Genomic DNA, 17,509 nt, shown 5'->3' with positions numbered 1-17,509 from the left:
CAAATAAATAAAATATATTAAGATAATGTCTAAATATTCACTTTTTGAGAATAAAGATTCTCTAAATCTTAAACTTTGATGAATATTAATTCATTTAAGTTTTTGATATTTACGTAAAATTTTATTAAAATAGTAACCTTTCGACGATTTGTTTAAGCTTATTGCCGTATGTGTTAAGATTACTTTTAATACTAATAGGAATAAATTCATATATTCAATAAATTTCAGGTGTATAATATCTCGCTGTCGGGATTATTATAAAGGAAAAATCGTTCAGCGCATTTTGTTGTCGATATTGATTTGTCTGACAGAAATATTATATTTTTCCGGGCACAAACACGTTTTACGGTTGGTTGAAGTTTTTATTTATTGGAGTAGCAGCTTACGAAACCCACTTACTCGATTTCATTTAAACTTGTTTGGAAAAATTGACAAAAATACTGTATACCAGATACTCTTCACTTCAAATACATTGAGACGTAAACAAATGCAATGCATAGGTTGTTTTTATCGAAATGGATAAAATAGTATTTTCCTAAGATTTCAACACTTGACTTTATCTTCAAACATATTGTATGTCATCTTACATATACTTTATCCTAGCTTAGGATCTGGAATGGTTACGACAATAACAAATGTTCTTTACTGAGCTAGTTCTAGTCTTCTAGAATTTTTCTCTTCGCCTACTTTTGTCTTATCCATAATATATTTTTGTGGATTTATTTAACCATAACTTACTACGGGGGCACAATACGTTTGTCCATATTTTTTATAAACTCAACCAATGTTCCAAGTGTATATGAGTGGTTTAAAAAAATCATGATTCCTATTTTTGTTTCCCTGCTTTTGAGGTGTGTTGGCATTTTGCTTCGAACTGAAAATATAATTTACATCATCGTAATTGAATAATAAAAGTAATAGTGCTTAAATCTATACTTATAATAAAATTGTAACTGACCGATGTCTGTACATTAAAGATATTGGAAAAAAAACTAATATCTAAGTCTAAGTCTTTATTTAAGCAACAGAAGCCAAAATAACAGTTTTAAAAAAAATCTCAGTCTGCCCGTTTGTATGTCAGTAGCAGCATCACACCAAAACTACTGCTCGTAAATAAATGCAGTTTTCACCGATGTTTTGCTAGAGGTCTAACTTAAAGTATAGCTAAATTTTACCGCAGGAAAATATCTTATTCAGATTGTTTTTAATTTAATATTACCAAGAGCTCACATTATTTAACGAGCTTAATGCTTAATTAACAGATACATTAGTCGTAGTGTATAGTTATTAATTTAAAAAAAATCATAGATGGCGCTGTTTATATTTTAAAGGTTTGTTTACATCGATCTCAACCGATTACAACTACTCTCATATAACAAAACAATAATTAGCTTTGTTTCATTGAAACAAAAGTCGAAAAAAAAATGTAGCATAGAATCGAAGAGATTAGAATAGAAGGACACACAAAGTTAAACAGAAGTTTCAAATCAGAACAGGGCAAGCCCCATTGCTGGGTAGCTTTTCCTATAGCAAAATATAATTTTTTATCTATACTAATATTATAAAAAGTTATTACTTACACCGTTGGTTGCCTGGAAGAGATCGCTATTGTAGCGATAAGGTGGGCATAATTGTATGCTACTTTTATTAAGGCTGTATCTATGTTTTGTATTTTTCTCTTTGTGGTGTACAATAAAGTATAAAGTATATATATTTAATATAGTTATAAAGAGGTAAAATTTGATTTTTTGTATGATTGTTTGTGATGGATAAACTCAAAAACAATTAAGCCGATTTTAATCTGTTGAATTTTTGTCTGTTTGTCTGTTAGTTATGTGTTTGTGAGTGCTAATCTTAAAAACGGCTTAACTGATTTGTGTGCGGTTCTCACTTATGTATTGTGGCAAACTTCACTTAAATATAAAATATTAAACCGAACTTACGTTTTTATAAACATGTAATTTTTTATAGTTTGTACTTTTACAGTAATTTTTATAGTTTTGACATATTTCAACAGGTAATTGAGTAGGTTGTTTGAAAATACTCATACTTAAGTATTTGTTTTCGGTTTGTAAATAATTTTGTAAGTTAAATTTTATAGGTTAGATAGGTATTTCGTTCTGTCACGGCATATATTTTTTCTCATTGTTTTGGTTAATTTATACTTAGTCGGTTAGTTGATAATGTTTAACTTTAAAAGCTACAATTTCCTGTGACGGTATCGCTTGCAGCCACAATAAATAAAGCATAGGGAAAGACATTTAAGTATATAGGAATAGATTTAAGGACATGCTGTTTTTCTCATGTCCAATGGTTTGTTGCCATAACCAATAAATACATTAATCCCACGAAAATAAAACTAAAAATGTTGTATAAGCTGAAATATTATAAGTCAGCTCTTAGTAATTTTCTTTAAGTTATAGGTGAAAACGCGGGTACTAGTATTAAATGTAATTCAATGGTTAAAGTAATTTAACACAGTATTTTAAGGATTAATAAAAACATAATGATTGCTCATATATTCTATAATTATAATAAAATTGTAACAGACCGATATCTGTACTTTATAGATATTGGAAAAAAAAACTAATATGAGGGTCTTTATTAGAGCAACAAAAGCCAAAACAACTGTTTTTCGAATTTTTGAACATACATGTTTGTACCCGTATCACGCAAAAACTACTGCATTTTTTATTTTTTTTTATGGTATAGGTAGGCGGACGAGCATATGGGCCACCTGATGGTAAGCGGTCACCAATGCCCATAGACATTGACATTTAAAAAAATGTTAACCATCTCTTACATCGCCAATGCGCCACCAACCTTGGGAACTAAGATGTTATGTCCCTTGTGAAAGCATAAGTTGAAAAATTACAAATAAAAACATTGTACAAAAAGGCGATCCTGTTGATTTTCCTATCATCATCATCATATCAGCCGAAAGACGTCCACTGCTCGACAAAGGCCTCCCCCAAGGATTTCCACGTTGGCCGATCTTGCGCTGCCCGCATCCAACGGCTTCCCGCGACTCGTTCTAAGTCGTCGGTCCACCTTGTAGGAGGCCTGTCCACGCTGCGTCTTCCGGTTCGTGGTCGCCACTCGAGAACCTTTCTGCCCCAGCGGCCGTCGGTTCTGCGAGCAATGTGCCCCACCCACTGCCACTTCAATTTAGCAATTCTTCGGGCTATGTCGGTTACTTTGGTTCGCCTGTTAAATTTTCCTATAGCATAATATAATTATTTTACAAGCTATTATTTCACTTGCAATGTACGTTTGTTCGAGTGAAATATTGCAAATCAGTTTTGAAGCCGATATCTTCAACCGATTGAGCTGAACAATGTATGGTTAGCTAAATTACATCATTCTAAATCCAACATGGCGGAACACTTAAGATAGTGGACTAGTTATTTTTAATGCACTCCTACAATATGGGTATCATTACTGAAAATTACTCGAAAAATAAAGTGACGTCACTCTAAATCTAATATGGTGGAATTCTAAAGATGGCGGACTAAATTTTTTATGCTTTCCTACAATGTGGGTATCAAATGAAACGATTTGCTAAGAATAAAATGCGAGTTAAGTTCCGTTGCTCCAATCCTTCTGAAATTTTGGTGTACTGGGGTTTTTGGATTATGATATTGAAGTCGAATTATTCGAGTCTGTAGCATCGGTTGGTTAACTTTGACTTGTGTAATTTGATAGGCGTTAACAGCAATTAACATGAAAACATCATACAACAAAAACAGACATAAACCTGTCCAGCGATAAATAAAAACCTTTTAGATTTACCTGTGTAAATAAAAACAAGTAAATTAAATAAACAATAATTTTCAAACTAAGTAAATTCAAGTACTTATATCTCGTGATAAACTTATTTTATTCTTTTTAGCTCATTTAAATAAAAGCTGATTTTTAAGAAATTTTTTTTTTACTTTTAATTTATTTTTTAAAGATAACATTCGTATTGTAACCTCAAAGATATTACTTTTCTGAACATATTTTCAGATAGCACAATACTAATAATTGTATTTTTATTTTTTCATATTTCAGTAAAATAGCAATACAATAATTCAAGCATTAAATGGGCTGTATTAAATACTTAAAATTTATAATGTATTCCCAAAAACATTCTAACCTATCGACGGCTTCTGCTCAAGCTGAAAACTGTCTATAGTTCATTAAATCTCTTGACGAATTCTGAACGAGAACAGCATTAGCTGATGACCACAACCGTCACGAAATTTCATGGTCTCTAAAATCAAGTCAAGCACTTCTTGCTTGCTAACTATACTTTATATTCTTGAATTGTTATAAAACATTTCCCACAGGTGTTGCCAGCCATACATCACAACACTTAAACCGCTTACAGAATCATGTTTCAGAATCCTCTTTTAACATGAGAAGGAATTATTTTTAGGTTTAACCAAAAAGTTACATGTTTGAGATTCTTCGCTTTCATTTGTTTGGTTTCATTTATATTATTTTTATATATTTTTTCTATGATATCTTATTTAAGTATATTGTACAAATCAATGAATAAATTAATGATTATTTTTTATCATCCGTAATAATAAATGTTAGTGAATATTATATTGTTATGTATGTATATTCTCATTTATCCAAACATGCTAAGATTTGGCTAAGCTAAGTATTCAATATTAATTAATAAAGGAGAATTTTTCTTGGTTAATGGTAGCCACACACTATAGATAAACGAGAACTTGCATAAGTTTAGACTTGCACAAGTACACAGCACCTCATGCTCATACATAATTTTTATCAAAAAACTTGTCCAACGTATAACAACATATTTAATTTTCGATTTTGTAGCTTGCAAAATTTAGTTTGCCCTAAGCTTAGTTATTGGAATCATGTCGCATTCGATGTTCTACGTGTAACCTAGTCACTTGTTCGTACCTACGAGACAATTTAATAAGAAAATTATAAATATTTATAGAAATTAAAAACACATTACTGTCAAAGAAATTATATAATTCGAAGGCAATTAATCCATCTATGCTTACTACCAGAGGGACAATTTTACAAATTGTTAACATGCCCAAGTTTATTGTAACTTGTGTGGCTACCGTTCATTCAAACAATCCCAAGTTACGTAATTGCATCAAACGTCATCCGCAAAGTTATTACCGTTCCCTCGACTCAAACAATTTTGCAGCGGATTCCGTAAGACAGGCGCTAGGCGTTCCCAACTAGGTTACTTATCGTGAAGCTGATGGCATAAGGCCTCCTATGAATGGGCTGACTATTTTGGTAATTTAATCACAGTGGTATAACAACTATCAATATTTTTTGATAGACAAATATTTTCAATATTATTCTCGAACTTAAAATCACGTGAAACATTTACAACGACTAAATACTTATCATTATTTATTTTTAAGAGACCTAACATACAGACATTTTTATAAAATACAAAATTAAAATAAAACGAACAAAATACACATTACAAATTTAAAGCAGAAACACGCCGTCTAAAAGATTGTCCTGTGGCATTGTACCCAAGACGCTGGCACTGTTGCCTCTCTGCACCGCTAGACTCAGCCTTTGGGCTAAATAAGCGCCAGCTCTTGGGTCACCAGAAGTGTGGACCAGTTTCTTAGAAATATCTTTTATGATTCTTTTTGTATCGGACGACCATGGACCCAATGATTCAAAACCCAGCCCCGATAAAAAAAAAACATAATCGTTGCATAAAAGTGAATATTTGCGGCGCTTGAGTATTTGAGCAGCTTCAGCGGCTGCACTGGTCTTACGAGACGTATTCTTGATATGAGATACTGAAAGCGTATCTACGCAAGTTGCATTTCACACAAGAACACCTCCCATCGACCATGGCACTAATGTCGCTCCATCGGGTCTTTTGCCATCATTTCTGCATAAACCATCCGGTTCCAAAGTAGCAGGAATCGATGCTGTGGCAAAAGCCCGACGAAGTATGTCATTAAGAGATCCATGGCGATATGCACGGCCAGCGCTTTTGCGGCAGCTAAGTCCATGGCGTCCGAAATGGTCCACCTGGGTACCACAGGGACATGTATGAAGCTCGCACACCTTTAAGCCTAAGCGAAGGCATACGGCGATGCGTATCGTTGCCCGATCAAGTACTGTCCCTAGATTTTTAGAAGGGAGAGCCTGAAGCCAGTAGCCTTACTCTCTTTCAGATACAGCTAGCAGTCTTGCACGGTCTGTATCTGAAGTACACTGGGATAGGAGCAGATTGTGTGTAAGTTTAATGCGGGGTGAATCCCAGTGCTTCTGACAAGTTATATCTGAGGGAAATACTTCATCAGGGCAAGAAACACTCCAAGCTGTCTTAGCCTCAGCAAGATCCTTCACTACAATATCAGTCGAACTTGGAAAGCTTAATATCCGACTGACGAGAGAGATAGAACCATTAGCAGAGGCCAAGAAAGCTGGGAGCGCCAGAGATGACGTAGGCCGTATACCTAAGCCACCATATTTGACTGGAAGAGTTGCTTGTATCCAATAACGTGTATCGAATTGTAAATTTAGAATTTTGGCTACGGTGTCTTTAAGTAAGGCATCAATAGCGGCTGTAATAGAAGGAAATTTCCAAAAGGGGCTGCTGCGTAATAAATAAATAAACTTTGGGGCAAATAAACATGTCCGAAGAATGAAAATGGCTATGTGTGGCATAATGTCTAATAAACACTTCGAAATGAGGTTAAACTTTTCTAATTTTAAATTTATTAAGGGAAGAAATGCATCATCAAATATAGAGCGCCTAGTAAAGTTAAAGAATGCTTGGGCACCGTAATAATATTAGGGATTAAAAGGTTTAAATCACTTAAAATTTTGTTTTTCTTTTCTTGTGAAAGAGATATAGGTTCTGAAAAATATACTTCACATTTACTGCAATTTAAATTAAGCCCTATGCTTTCAATTTTTTTCAAAATGTCTTTTAAGTGGCTAAATTAGTAAAATAAGATATCATTTTAAATTTGTATATGTGAATTAAAACATAATTCTGAAAAGAGTTATTTAGAACCAGTGTTGTAAAATATATTACTGCATTGGTATTTGGTAATAGATAGTTTACCTTGTGTGTTAATTCCAATGACCTGATTTATTTAATACTCATTATTTTAGTAGAAGAAGACGAGGAAATCGTTCCTAGATGTTGCGTAATCCTTTATCCGTAACGTTAAAAACCCTATGACTGTGTTTACTGTGTAAATCTTATACGTTAATTTCTTTGTGAAAAGTCAACCCAGAGCACAGTAGTATAAAGTATTTAAATTTTGCAGTTGATTAATAAGTAATGAGTGTCATAAACATAGCCAAAACAAAGTCATAAAACCGTGAACGTGATAATAGCGGAAGCCGTTTTTCCTTTATATAAAATACTTACAGCAAACTTAAAAAAATATCTTTATATACAATAGAACTGTGATAAAAATGTAACTAGATTTATATGTTTTATTAAAAACAAATTCATTTGCATCGTTTATGGGCTGCTTTAAGGTACACGTTGGCTTGTAATTATAAATTATACTTCAGAAACAGAGTTTGGGCTGTGTCGCTGTCGCGATTATATCATTCATGTCTAGATTATTCTGAGCTGAAATAAAATAAATTTTCCATCTTAGCAGAGACCATATAATTTTTATCAAAAAAATATGTTACATATTTTTTCAACAAGACGTTTTGTTTTGTTACACTATAAAAATATTTTTGTGGTTCTTCTGTCATAAATTCTCATTGACAGAAATGTTGAAGTTTGGAAACACTGCCTGTATTAACAGTCCCGTCCCTGGAAAAGGATAACAATTCGATTTATATAATTTATAACAATTAATCTATCACCAAAACAATATTTTGAATTCAAATGTGATAATACTATTTGATAAACTACATAAAAAAGGTTGGATGGACTTTTGCATTATTCATAAAGATTTTATGTGGCCCCAATATCAAAACGACTTAAACGAACCGAGAATATGCTTACTAGAAAAATAGTGAGGTTTTCTAACGTTAAGAAAAATATTGGCGAGATTGTTTAGTCAGTTTTATATTGTATAACTAAAAATTGAAGAGCTTTAAATATAAATAGTTTTTAAGAATATTTTAAAGATTAAACAGCAAAGCATCTTTAAAAGTAAATTAATTGCTTTGTCATGGATTATAGCGATTAAAATACAATTAAGAAATTCGAAAATTTAAAATATTTTAAAGCTGACAGTTTTGTTGTTAGTTTTTGCACAAATGTCGGTCCATATCAACTAACGAGATGAATATGAAAAACAAACATGAATTTAAAATATTCTTCATAACAGGAATTAATTTGATACAAGCTCATGCAACTATAAATGAAAATATGACTTCATCCGTTACAATTAAAGCTTTGTTGGATGAACAATAATTAATTGCTGCGTATGATTGAAAAGGCCAAATTTCATGAAATTTGTTAATGCAAATGGATAATATTATCCACCATTTAACATAACAAAATTTTCAATTCTATAATTAATTAGACATTTATAAATAAATAAATTAATTAATAAAAACAAATATGAGAATAAATTGTAATTTTTTTTTTTTATAGAATAGGAAGGTGGACGAGCATATGGGCAACCTGATGGTAAGTGGTCACCAAACGCCCTTAGACATTGGCATTCTAAGAAATGTCAACCATCGCTTATAGCCAATGCGCCACCAACCTTGGGAACTAAGATTTTATGTCCCTTGTGCCTGTAATTACACTGGCTCACTCACCCTTCAAACCGGAACACAACAATATCAAGTATTGCTGTTTTGCGGTAGAATATCTGATGAGTGGGTGGTACCTACCCAGACGAGCTTGCACAAAGCCCTACCACCAGTAATTAATAATTATGCAATATTTTATTTTCTTACATGGCAACTATACTAAAATAGAACGTAATAAACCAATTCGTTCATACTAGAATATTCCATTTAAAAGTTTTAACATTCTTAACAAAAGAAAATTTATTAGATTCATATTAGTTAGTGTTTTGAGTACAATAAATTTAAAATTGTGGTTTAATCTTAAATAATTATATGATGCGACGTTCATATCGTAAAATCCTGTTAGTACAGTTTAGCTTCACGATATTTGTAATTGACTTTTATATCTATACAATTTTACAAACTTACGCACTTTAAATCACTTTTACGAAAGTGATTATATAAAGAAATAGTATAGTAAAAAAAGCTAACTTTTTTCCGGAAAAATGCATGGATTATTTAGGATCTGAAATTATAACAAATAACATTGATTGCTGAGCAAATTTTGATGAATTTTCGCATAAAGGTATAACGATTACATTTTAAGCGGATATTCATTAGATATTCATTATATACAATTTAGATTTTGGAATCAATGAAACAGAAAGACAGCTCAATATAATAGTTTTTTAATTGTCTCTTTATAGTAAACCTAGGGGTGTAGTGGAGTGTTCGCAATTATTATTAACCTCCACGATCTCTTCTTTAGTGGCTCCAAGAAGCTGTAATCACAGCGGCCACACCCCGGGCAACCACGTTAGTGGGCTAAACCTAAAGAAGGGGACTAATTCACGAATATCTGTGAGTTAGTTATCGGTGGCTCCCGAAAAATAAAAAGGTAACGTGGAAAACCTGAAGGGCATTTGTCAGAGTCCATATAGTGACATATGGCCTTTCCACTGCATCCCGACTACTGCCGATCGTTCCGGTTTACCGGACCATCGGAGCACAGATGTAGGGACGAGTGAAGTGGATCTGCACCCGCGCAACCGCTTATCCACTATAAAAAAGTTCACGCGCAGATGACCCTAATTATTCTTCCCGGATCTGATTTTAAAAGTCCTGCGGCGATGGGGTGAAGGCAGTGGGGTCAAGGTATCGATGTACCGAGGCTTTAGTTGACACCCTGCACGTAGGCGGCCAGGCGAGAGTGGTCGCTCCCGGAACCGACAGATGGCGGGGTTCTGGGTTCGGCAGCACGGCTGGTGACAAAGCAGCCCTATTTAGGATCGCTCTGCTTTCCTCTGCATAGAGGAAGGGTCTAGAAAAGGTGGCCCAAACATAGTCCGTCTCATCCATCATCTAGGTGCTAAGCCGTGGGCGCCTGGACATCGATAAATGCGGTAGAAAGAATAAGCGAAACAAACATTTTACATTCATTACTCAACAACTTTCCATTGCTACCTGGAATGTAAGAACTTTAGTGGATAACGACCATAACTTATGCCCGGAGCGAAAAACTGCTCTTATAGCGCGAGAACTAGCTCGCTACAAAATCGATATAGCTGCAATTAGTGAAACCCATCTGTGTGGTTGCGGTGAGCTATGTGAACCACTCGGCGGCTACACTTACTACTGGAGCGGTCGTCCTGACGGTGAGAGAGCGGGTAATGGTGTAGGTTTTGCTATACGAAATAAATTGGCAAGAGATCTGAGTGACTTACCTGAGGCTGTCAATGACCGTCTCATGACTCTACGTATACCAATCGCACGCAACAAATATGTCCATCTATTTAGTGCCTATGCACCCACCTTGCCATCACCGGATGAAGATAAAGAGGCGTTTTACCAACAACTTCGTCTGGCTCTTGATGCTGTACCAAGATATGATAAGATCATTTTGCTCGGGGACTTCAATGCCCGAGTAGGGACGGATCACGATCTCTGGGTTGGTGTCCTGGGCAAACATGGTATTGGGAGCTGTAATGATAACGGTACACGTTTATTGTCGCTGTGTGCCGAACTTGATCTTAGTATCACAAACACTTTTTTTCGCCTTTCTGATAAATTTAAGACCTCGTGGATGCACCCTAGATCCAAACACTGGCATCTTCTGGACTATGTCATTGTCCGCCGTAAAGACCTACGGGATGTTCTCATAACGACAGCAATGCGTGGGGCGCTGGACTGGACTGACCATAGACTCATTAGATCGAAAATTCGCTTAGTGCTTAAAGCTCCACGACGGACACCCCACAAAGTACCATCAAAATTAGCCTTCTCGAAACTCATAAACTCAACAGAGTTAGGTAATAGGGTGGATTCAGAATTTGCTGTATGTGCTCCTCAAACTGAGTTTTGCTCAATAGAGGATGAGTGGAGATATTTTGCAAGAAACCTTCATGGCTGTATCCTAAACATCATCGGTAAACCAGTAAAGAGAAACCAGGACTGGTTCGACGCATTTGATGATGACATCAAACTACTCGTAGAAGAGCACAGACATATACTGAACTCAAAATTGGCGAATGTACATAACAAAAAGGAATCACAAACTAAGATTGAGAGTTCGCGAACTTAAGGACAAATGGTGGAAGGAAAAAGCTGCTGACTTCAGCACTACGCCGATATGAACCTCACCGGAAAGTTCTTCGAAGCCATACACGCGATTTACGGCCCGCGGCTCAGAAAAACGGCTCCGATATATTCAAAGGATAGGCAGCATCGAGTTACGGATAAAAATTCTGTCTTGAAACGTTGGGCCGAACATTTTAATGATGTTCTGAATCCTACCACACTCAGTGCTAACCTGTCCTATGTAAACTCACTTGAGGATTTTCCAGTCAGTGAATACCTAGACAATCCACCGACATTTGAAGAGTTTGTGAAAGCAGTAAAGCGTCTCAAAAATTCAAAAAGCCCAGGAATGGACCAATTACCAGCTGAGGTCTATAAGTATAGTTGTAAACACATTGTTAGCAGGCTTTACCATCTTATCCTTAACGTGTGGGAAACTGAAGAGGTTCCACAAGAATGGAAGGATGCGATAATTTGTAAGCTATACAAAGGGAAGGGAGATGTTTCCGATTGTAGCTCTTACCGAGGTATATCGCTCCTCTCCAGTGCCGGCAAAATCCTTGCTCACATCATAAACTCCCGTCTCAGTGAGTTGGCTGAACAGCATCTTCCCGAAAGCCAATGTGACTTTCGTCCCAGTAGAGGAACTGTTGACGCCATCTCAATTGTAAGGCAACTTCAGGAGAAAAGTCTCGGATTTAGAGAAGGCACTTGATAGGGTACCACGCGAGGCTCTTTGGCTTGTTCTGCAAAAATTGGGGTATCCGAAGAAATTCGTGAATTTGGTTCGCCAACTTCATGTTGGCATGAAAGCCCAGGTTCAGCACGAAAACGAATTGTCTGAGGATATTGTAATAACTAGCGGAGTAAAGCAAGGATGTGTCATGGCACCCACACTTTTCGCCATATACTTTGCTGTGGTAATGAGAGACGCGCTGAAGAGGTGCAGAAACCAAATTCAACTTAATGTCAGGACAGAAAAGGGCGTGTTTGATATTTCAAGATTTCGGGCGAAGACTAAGATCCAAAAGATCTCCATATTGGAGATACTTTACGCTGATAACGTATGTCTCATGTCCGACAGCATGGAACATCTCCAAAACTATGTTGACGTACTCCACCAATCTTGTCAACGGTTTGGCCTGGTTATAAGTGCTACTAAGACACAAATCATCAAACAACCACCAAGATATTTCCAAGCGGATCCAACGGCACTAAATCTGGATGGGAAACCACTAGAGGAAGTCACTCACTTTAAATATCTTGGGAGCAACATTCGATCTGACAACACATTGGCTTCGGAAATCCCATCACGCATTGCCTAAGCTGCTGCCAATTTCGGAAGACTTACTGATCGTGTGTGGAAATCCCATGACCTCAAATTAGAGACAAAGATTAGTCTATAAGGCACTAATTATCCCTGTTTTATTATATGGCTCAGAGACATGGTGTATCTACAAATCAGACACCAAAAAACTTGACACATATCACCTAAGGTGTCTACGTTCAATTTTACGTATCAAGTGGCAGGATCACATCCCTAACTCAGAGGTCCTGCGTCGCTCTGGAATTTATGGCATGGAAGCTCTTCTGATGCAACGTCAACTCAGATGGTGTGGGCATATCCTACGCATGGACGATCGTCGTTTGCCTAAAGCTGTATTTTATTCGGAGTTAGCTAAAGGCAAACGGAAGCATGGTGGTCAGTATTTGCGATACAAGGACGTGTTTAAAAGACATCTAAAAGCTTGTAACATTGGCATAGAGTGTTGGGAGGAGCTCGCTTCCCAAAGGACATCTTGGCGCTCTACCATCTACAAAAAGATCAAAACGTTTGAGGAAAACCGTCTTCACGCACTAGACGAAAAGCGCAAGTTAAGAAAAGAGAGACCTAAGCCATCCTACACATACACATACAACTCTGTGGGCCAATTGTATTGTAACACGTGTCGTAGGGTTTTTAAAACCAATTTTGATCTAGCGAGCCATATTAGGGCTCATGCTAGAAATAACAATTAATTTTTAGGGTCGCCGTCATCGAAATCGATGAGGAGGACTATATATATATATATATATATATATATACTACTATACTATACTAGTAAACCTAAAGAGGTTATAATGATATTTGCGAAATGTGAAGCTCCACTAGGATTGAATCTTACCTAAAATTTTCAATCAACCTCCGTATTTGAATATGTTGCTTGTGCTATATGTGTGACTGTGTGAGTGTTAACTATATGACTGAGAACGCACCATTATTAAAAAGTATAATTTAAATCTAATTTAATTTTTACAATTTTAAAAGTTGATATTTTTTCTGTATTATATATAAATCTAGTATGAACTGGTTTTAAAATATTAAAAACCGAGATGACAATAGCTTAAAAAAAGCATAGGTATAAATTGGTATACTGGTTTGGTAAAGAATAATAATATTTTTTATCTTTGAATGAATTCCTATAAGCCCATTTAAATATATTTGATAATTATCAAATTCTTTGTCACGCCTAGCGAAATTTGTGGGTTAACTATGTAATATGTGTTAACTGAAGCCAAGGCACCTAACAACAAGATTATTAAAAAAAGAGAATTGACCTCTACGGAGAAATATTGAGATTTTATTAAATATAAACTTCCGAAAATCAACTAAATTACAAAAATTAAAATCTGGGTTTTTTAAAGTTTTTTAAACATCCTGATGAAGTAAAAGTAAATTTATTTCTGAAGGATAACTATGAAACAATACACCCAATTTGTTGGTAAGCCGAACGATATTCAGAACATAATTGCAGCATATCTAATTCTCTTAATCCGGCCCAAAAGGGATAATCTAGACACGAGTATCATAATACCGAACCAGACTTTATCCGAACTGCCACTTTGGAGCTATAATTTATAACTACAAACGTGTTTACAAAGCGTGTTAATTAGATATTAATTTAGTAATGAATTATTAATTGTGTAGGTATATAGTGTAGGTATTTATTTTAGTAATTGTATGTCAGAGTTAAATTATGTGCTTTAATAGTAATTTAATTGGCTACGTTAATATCACATAGTTAAATCAACAATTTGTTAAAAATTAAAAACAAAAGCTTGGGTTGTTTTTTACTCTAACCTGCAAGATAAATTGCAAATATTAATCAAGCAGCTTAACATTTTTAACAATATTTGTGGTATTAAATACCTCGTTACGATTAACTAACTGAAAGATCCGCGTATCTCTGAACTCAGTTGATCTTGGTTACAAATCATCTACAATTATGCTTAAAATGGATCTGTTCATGACTAAAGAGATGTCGTTTTATTCTAAGTAAATACATAACTCCTACAATTTTTAAAGATAGATGTGTGTATGTAATGTTCATATGATAATTTCGTTGTTTTTCGTCGTTTTCTTTTTGCATTATAAATTAACAATTTATGAATATCTCACAGATGGGTTTAAGGCCTTTTCTCTCGATACGGGCCTCCATTCTTAGGGAGGTTTCTTCCTTCAACACGTCCTTCCCGGTCTTCTTCAGCGGCGCGGGTCACCTTTCTCCGTGACATGACATCCTTGCCGAAAGAGACTATCTCCATACAGTACCATTTCGCTCAGCAGGGATAGGTCTCCGCCGGCTATTGCCGCCAAGGAATACATCTGGGATCCCCACGCGGCACGCTCCCTCAGGGTGTGATAAGCCGTGTCCAGTGGCGTACCACACTCGTAGATGCGCTTCAGAGAAGATGTATGGCCAAAAGAAATCGTTATAGAATATTTAGGAATATGTATGTACGTTATGAAAATCTTTCATAAATATAGTAGCAAAACAAATGCTAATTTAATAAACAAAATCTCAATTTTGTTATGAAATTAATTCTGAGGGAGAATCTCAATACCTCACAGAAGATCCGGTACATTTGTATAAATTCTTAATTAAAATACATAATATTAGTCAGCTATTTATAAAAGTTTTACGACACTCAGTTAAAACATGGAATAAGAAATATCTGAATATTAAAATAAAGCAATTTAATTTTATATACATTTCAAGAATCAAGTAACACAAACAACAAGAGCTTATATTACTGGTGGTAGGGCTTTGTGCAAGCTCGTCTGGGTAGGTACCACCCACTCATCAGATATTCTACCGCAAAACAGCAGTACTTGATATTGTTGTGTTCCGGTTTGAAGGGTGAGTGAGCCAGTGTAATTACAGGCACAAGGGACATAAAATCTTAGTTCCCAAGGTTGGTGGCGCATTGGCTATAAGCGATGGTTGACATTTCTTACAATGCCAATGTCTAAGGGCGTTTGGTGACCACTTACCATCAGGTGGCCAATATGCTCGTCCACCTTCCTATTCTATAAAAAAAAAAAAAAAAATATTGATGTTTAAGTTGTAAAGCTCAGAGTACTGTGACGATAGTACAGTGCATGGTGGATACCACGGACGCGCAATGGCTAGGCGAGCGGAAATTGAAGAGAGGCGGAAGGATCTTGTCATTGAACTCGATAGGACATTAGAACTCATCGCCAAATGGGGCTCTGATAATCTTGTTGAGTTTAATGCCAAGAAAACACAGGTATGCGCTCTCACTGCGAAAAAGTCAACATTTTCCCCTCTTCCCTCCCTCTGTGGTACTCCGCTGGTGATACAAAGCAAGATCGCCATGCTGGGGATTGACGTTCGCTGCGACCTTAGTCCAAGGGATTACATCGAGGCTGTTATAAAAACAGCTGCACGGAAACTCGGAGTTCTGAACAAGGTGCAGCGTTTTTTCACGCCACAACAACTATGCCTGTTATATAAAACACAGGTACGGTCTTGCGTGGAATATTGCTCGCACCTTTGGGATGGCTCCGTTAAGTACCTACTGGAGGCCTTGGATTGGTTGCAGCGACGTGCAGTCCGCATTATTGGCGACGTAAAGGTCACAAACACCCTTGAACCTTTACAATTGCGTCGAGAGATAGCAGCGCTGAGCGCTTTCTATCGACTGTATCGCGGCGAGTGCTCTGAGGAATTATTCTCTCTAATTCCTGCTTCTCCCTTCCTTCATAAATCTATGCGAGCTGGCTCTCGATGTCACCGCCTAACTGTGACATCGATTCCACCGCGCACAAAGAAATTTGGCAACTCCTTTCTTTGTCGCACTTCCAAATATGGAATTCCTTACCAGCTCACGTGTTCCCCTCCTCCTACAACCCGGGTTCCATCAAACGAGGCGTGAAGAGGCATCTTGCGGGCCGGCAAGGCGAAGGCGGCTAGTGCAGAACATTCTTCCCGTCTGTACTGGCCGTCGTCGCGTTTGGACTCGACTACCACTTACCATCAGATAGAGAGAATGTAAAAAAAAACGATATCGTTCGGAATATTATCGAAATCTGCATAAGATATAAGTATATTTCTCTATACTTGAAAATAGATTTTCATAAAAATCAATGCATTGATAGGTTTGTTATATGTTTTATGGACATAATTTATGACCCTATTTATTCTGAACATTAAAACATGACATGTAACATACTATCTAAAAATATATACTTATATCTACATCCCCTACAAACAAAGCCATTGACGGAACAGCTCCTTATTAAAATAAACAATCAGTTATAGAATCTAAGATATTTCTATGTAAGTAGAAGTGAAACAAAGAGTAAATAAGACTAACGGCGAATCAATAACGACGGACCAATAATGGATAAGTTCCGCTTGTTCGAGAAACTTGTAGAAGTTTTGTGTGCTTATTTTGATCAAAGTAATTGTTATTACAATATGATCACAGATTTGTAAAGTATATACGTACTCGCAAGTGATATTTATCTAAGAAGATTAAGATGTTTTCTTAGAAAAAGAGATTGCTAATTCTTAAATTGTTATTTAAAAATAAGTACTATAAGTCTTAGGTTATAGTGAGCCGAGATGGCCCACTGGTTAGAAAGCGTAAATCTTAATCGATGATCGCGAGTTCAAACACAAGGCAAGCACCACTGTATGTCTTTGTGCCTTATTTGTATTTATAATTCATCTCTTACTCGGCGGTGAAGGAAAGCGTCAACGTCTAATTTCACTGAATTCTGTCACATGTGTATTTTATACCAACTCGTATAGGAACAGCTTTGTGGAACAAGCTCCAAGCCTTCTTCTCACAGAGAGAGGAGGCCTAAGCCCATCAGTGGGCATACAATGATAGGTTGTTACGTTTACTT

The sequence above is a fragment of the Nymphalis io genome, chromosome 12, assembly GCF_905147045.1.
Source record: "Nymphalis io chromosome 12, ilAglIoxx1.1, whole genome shotgun sequence".
NCBI lineage: Eukaryota > Metazoa > Arthropoda > Insecta > Lepidoptera > Nymphalidae > Nymphalis > Nymphalis io.
Note: the sequence above shows the minus strand (reverse complement) of the source record.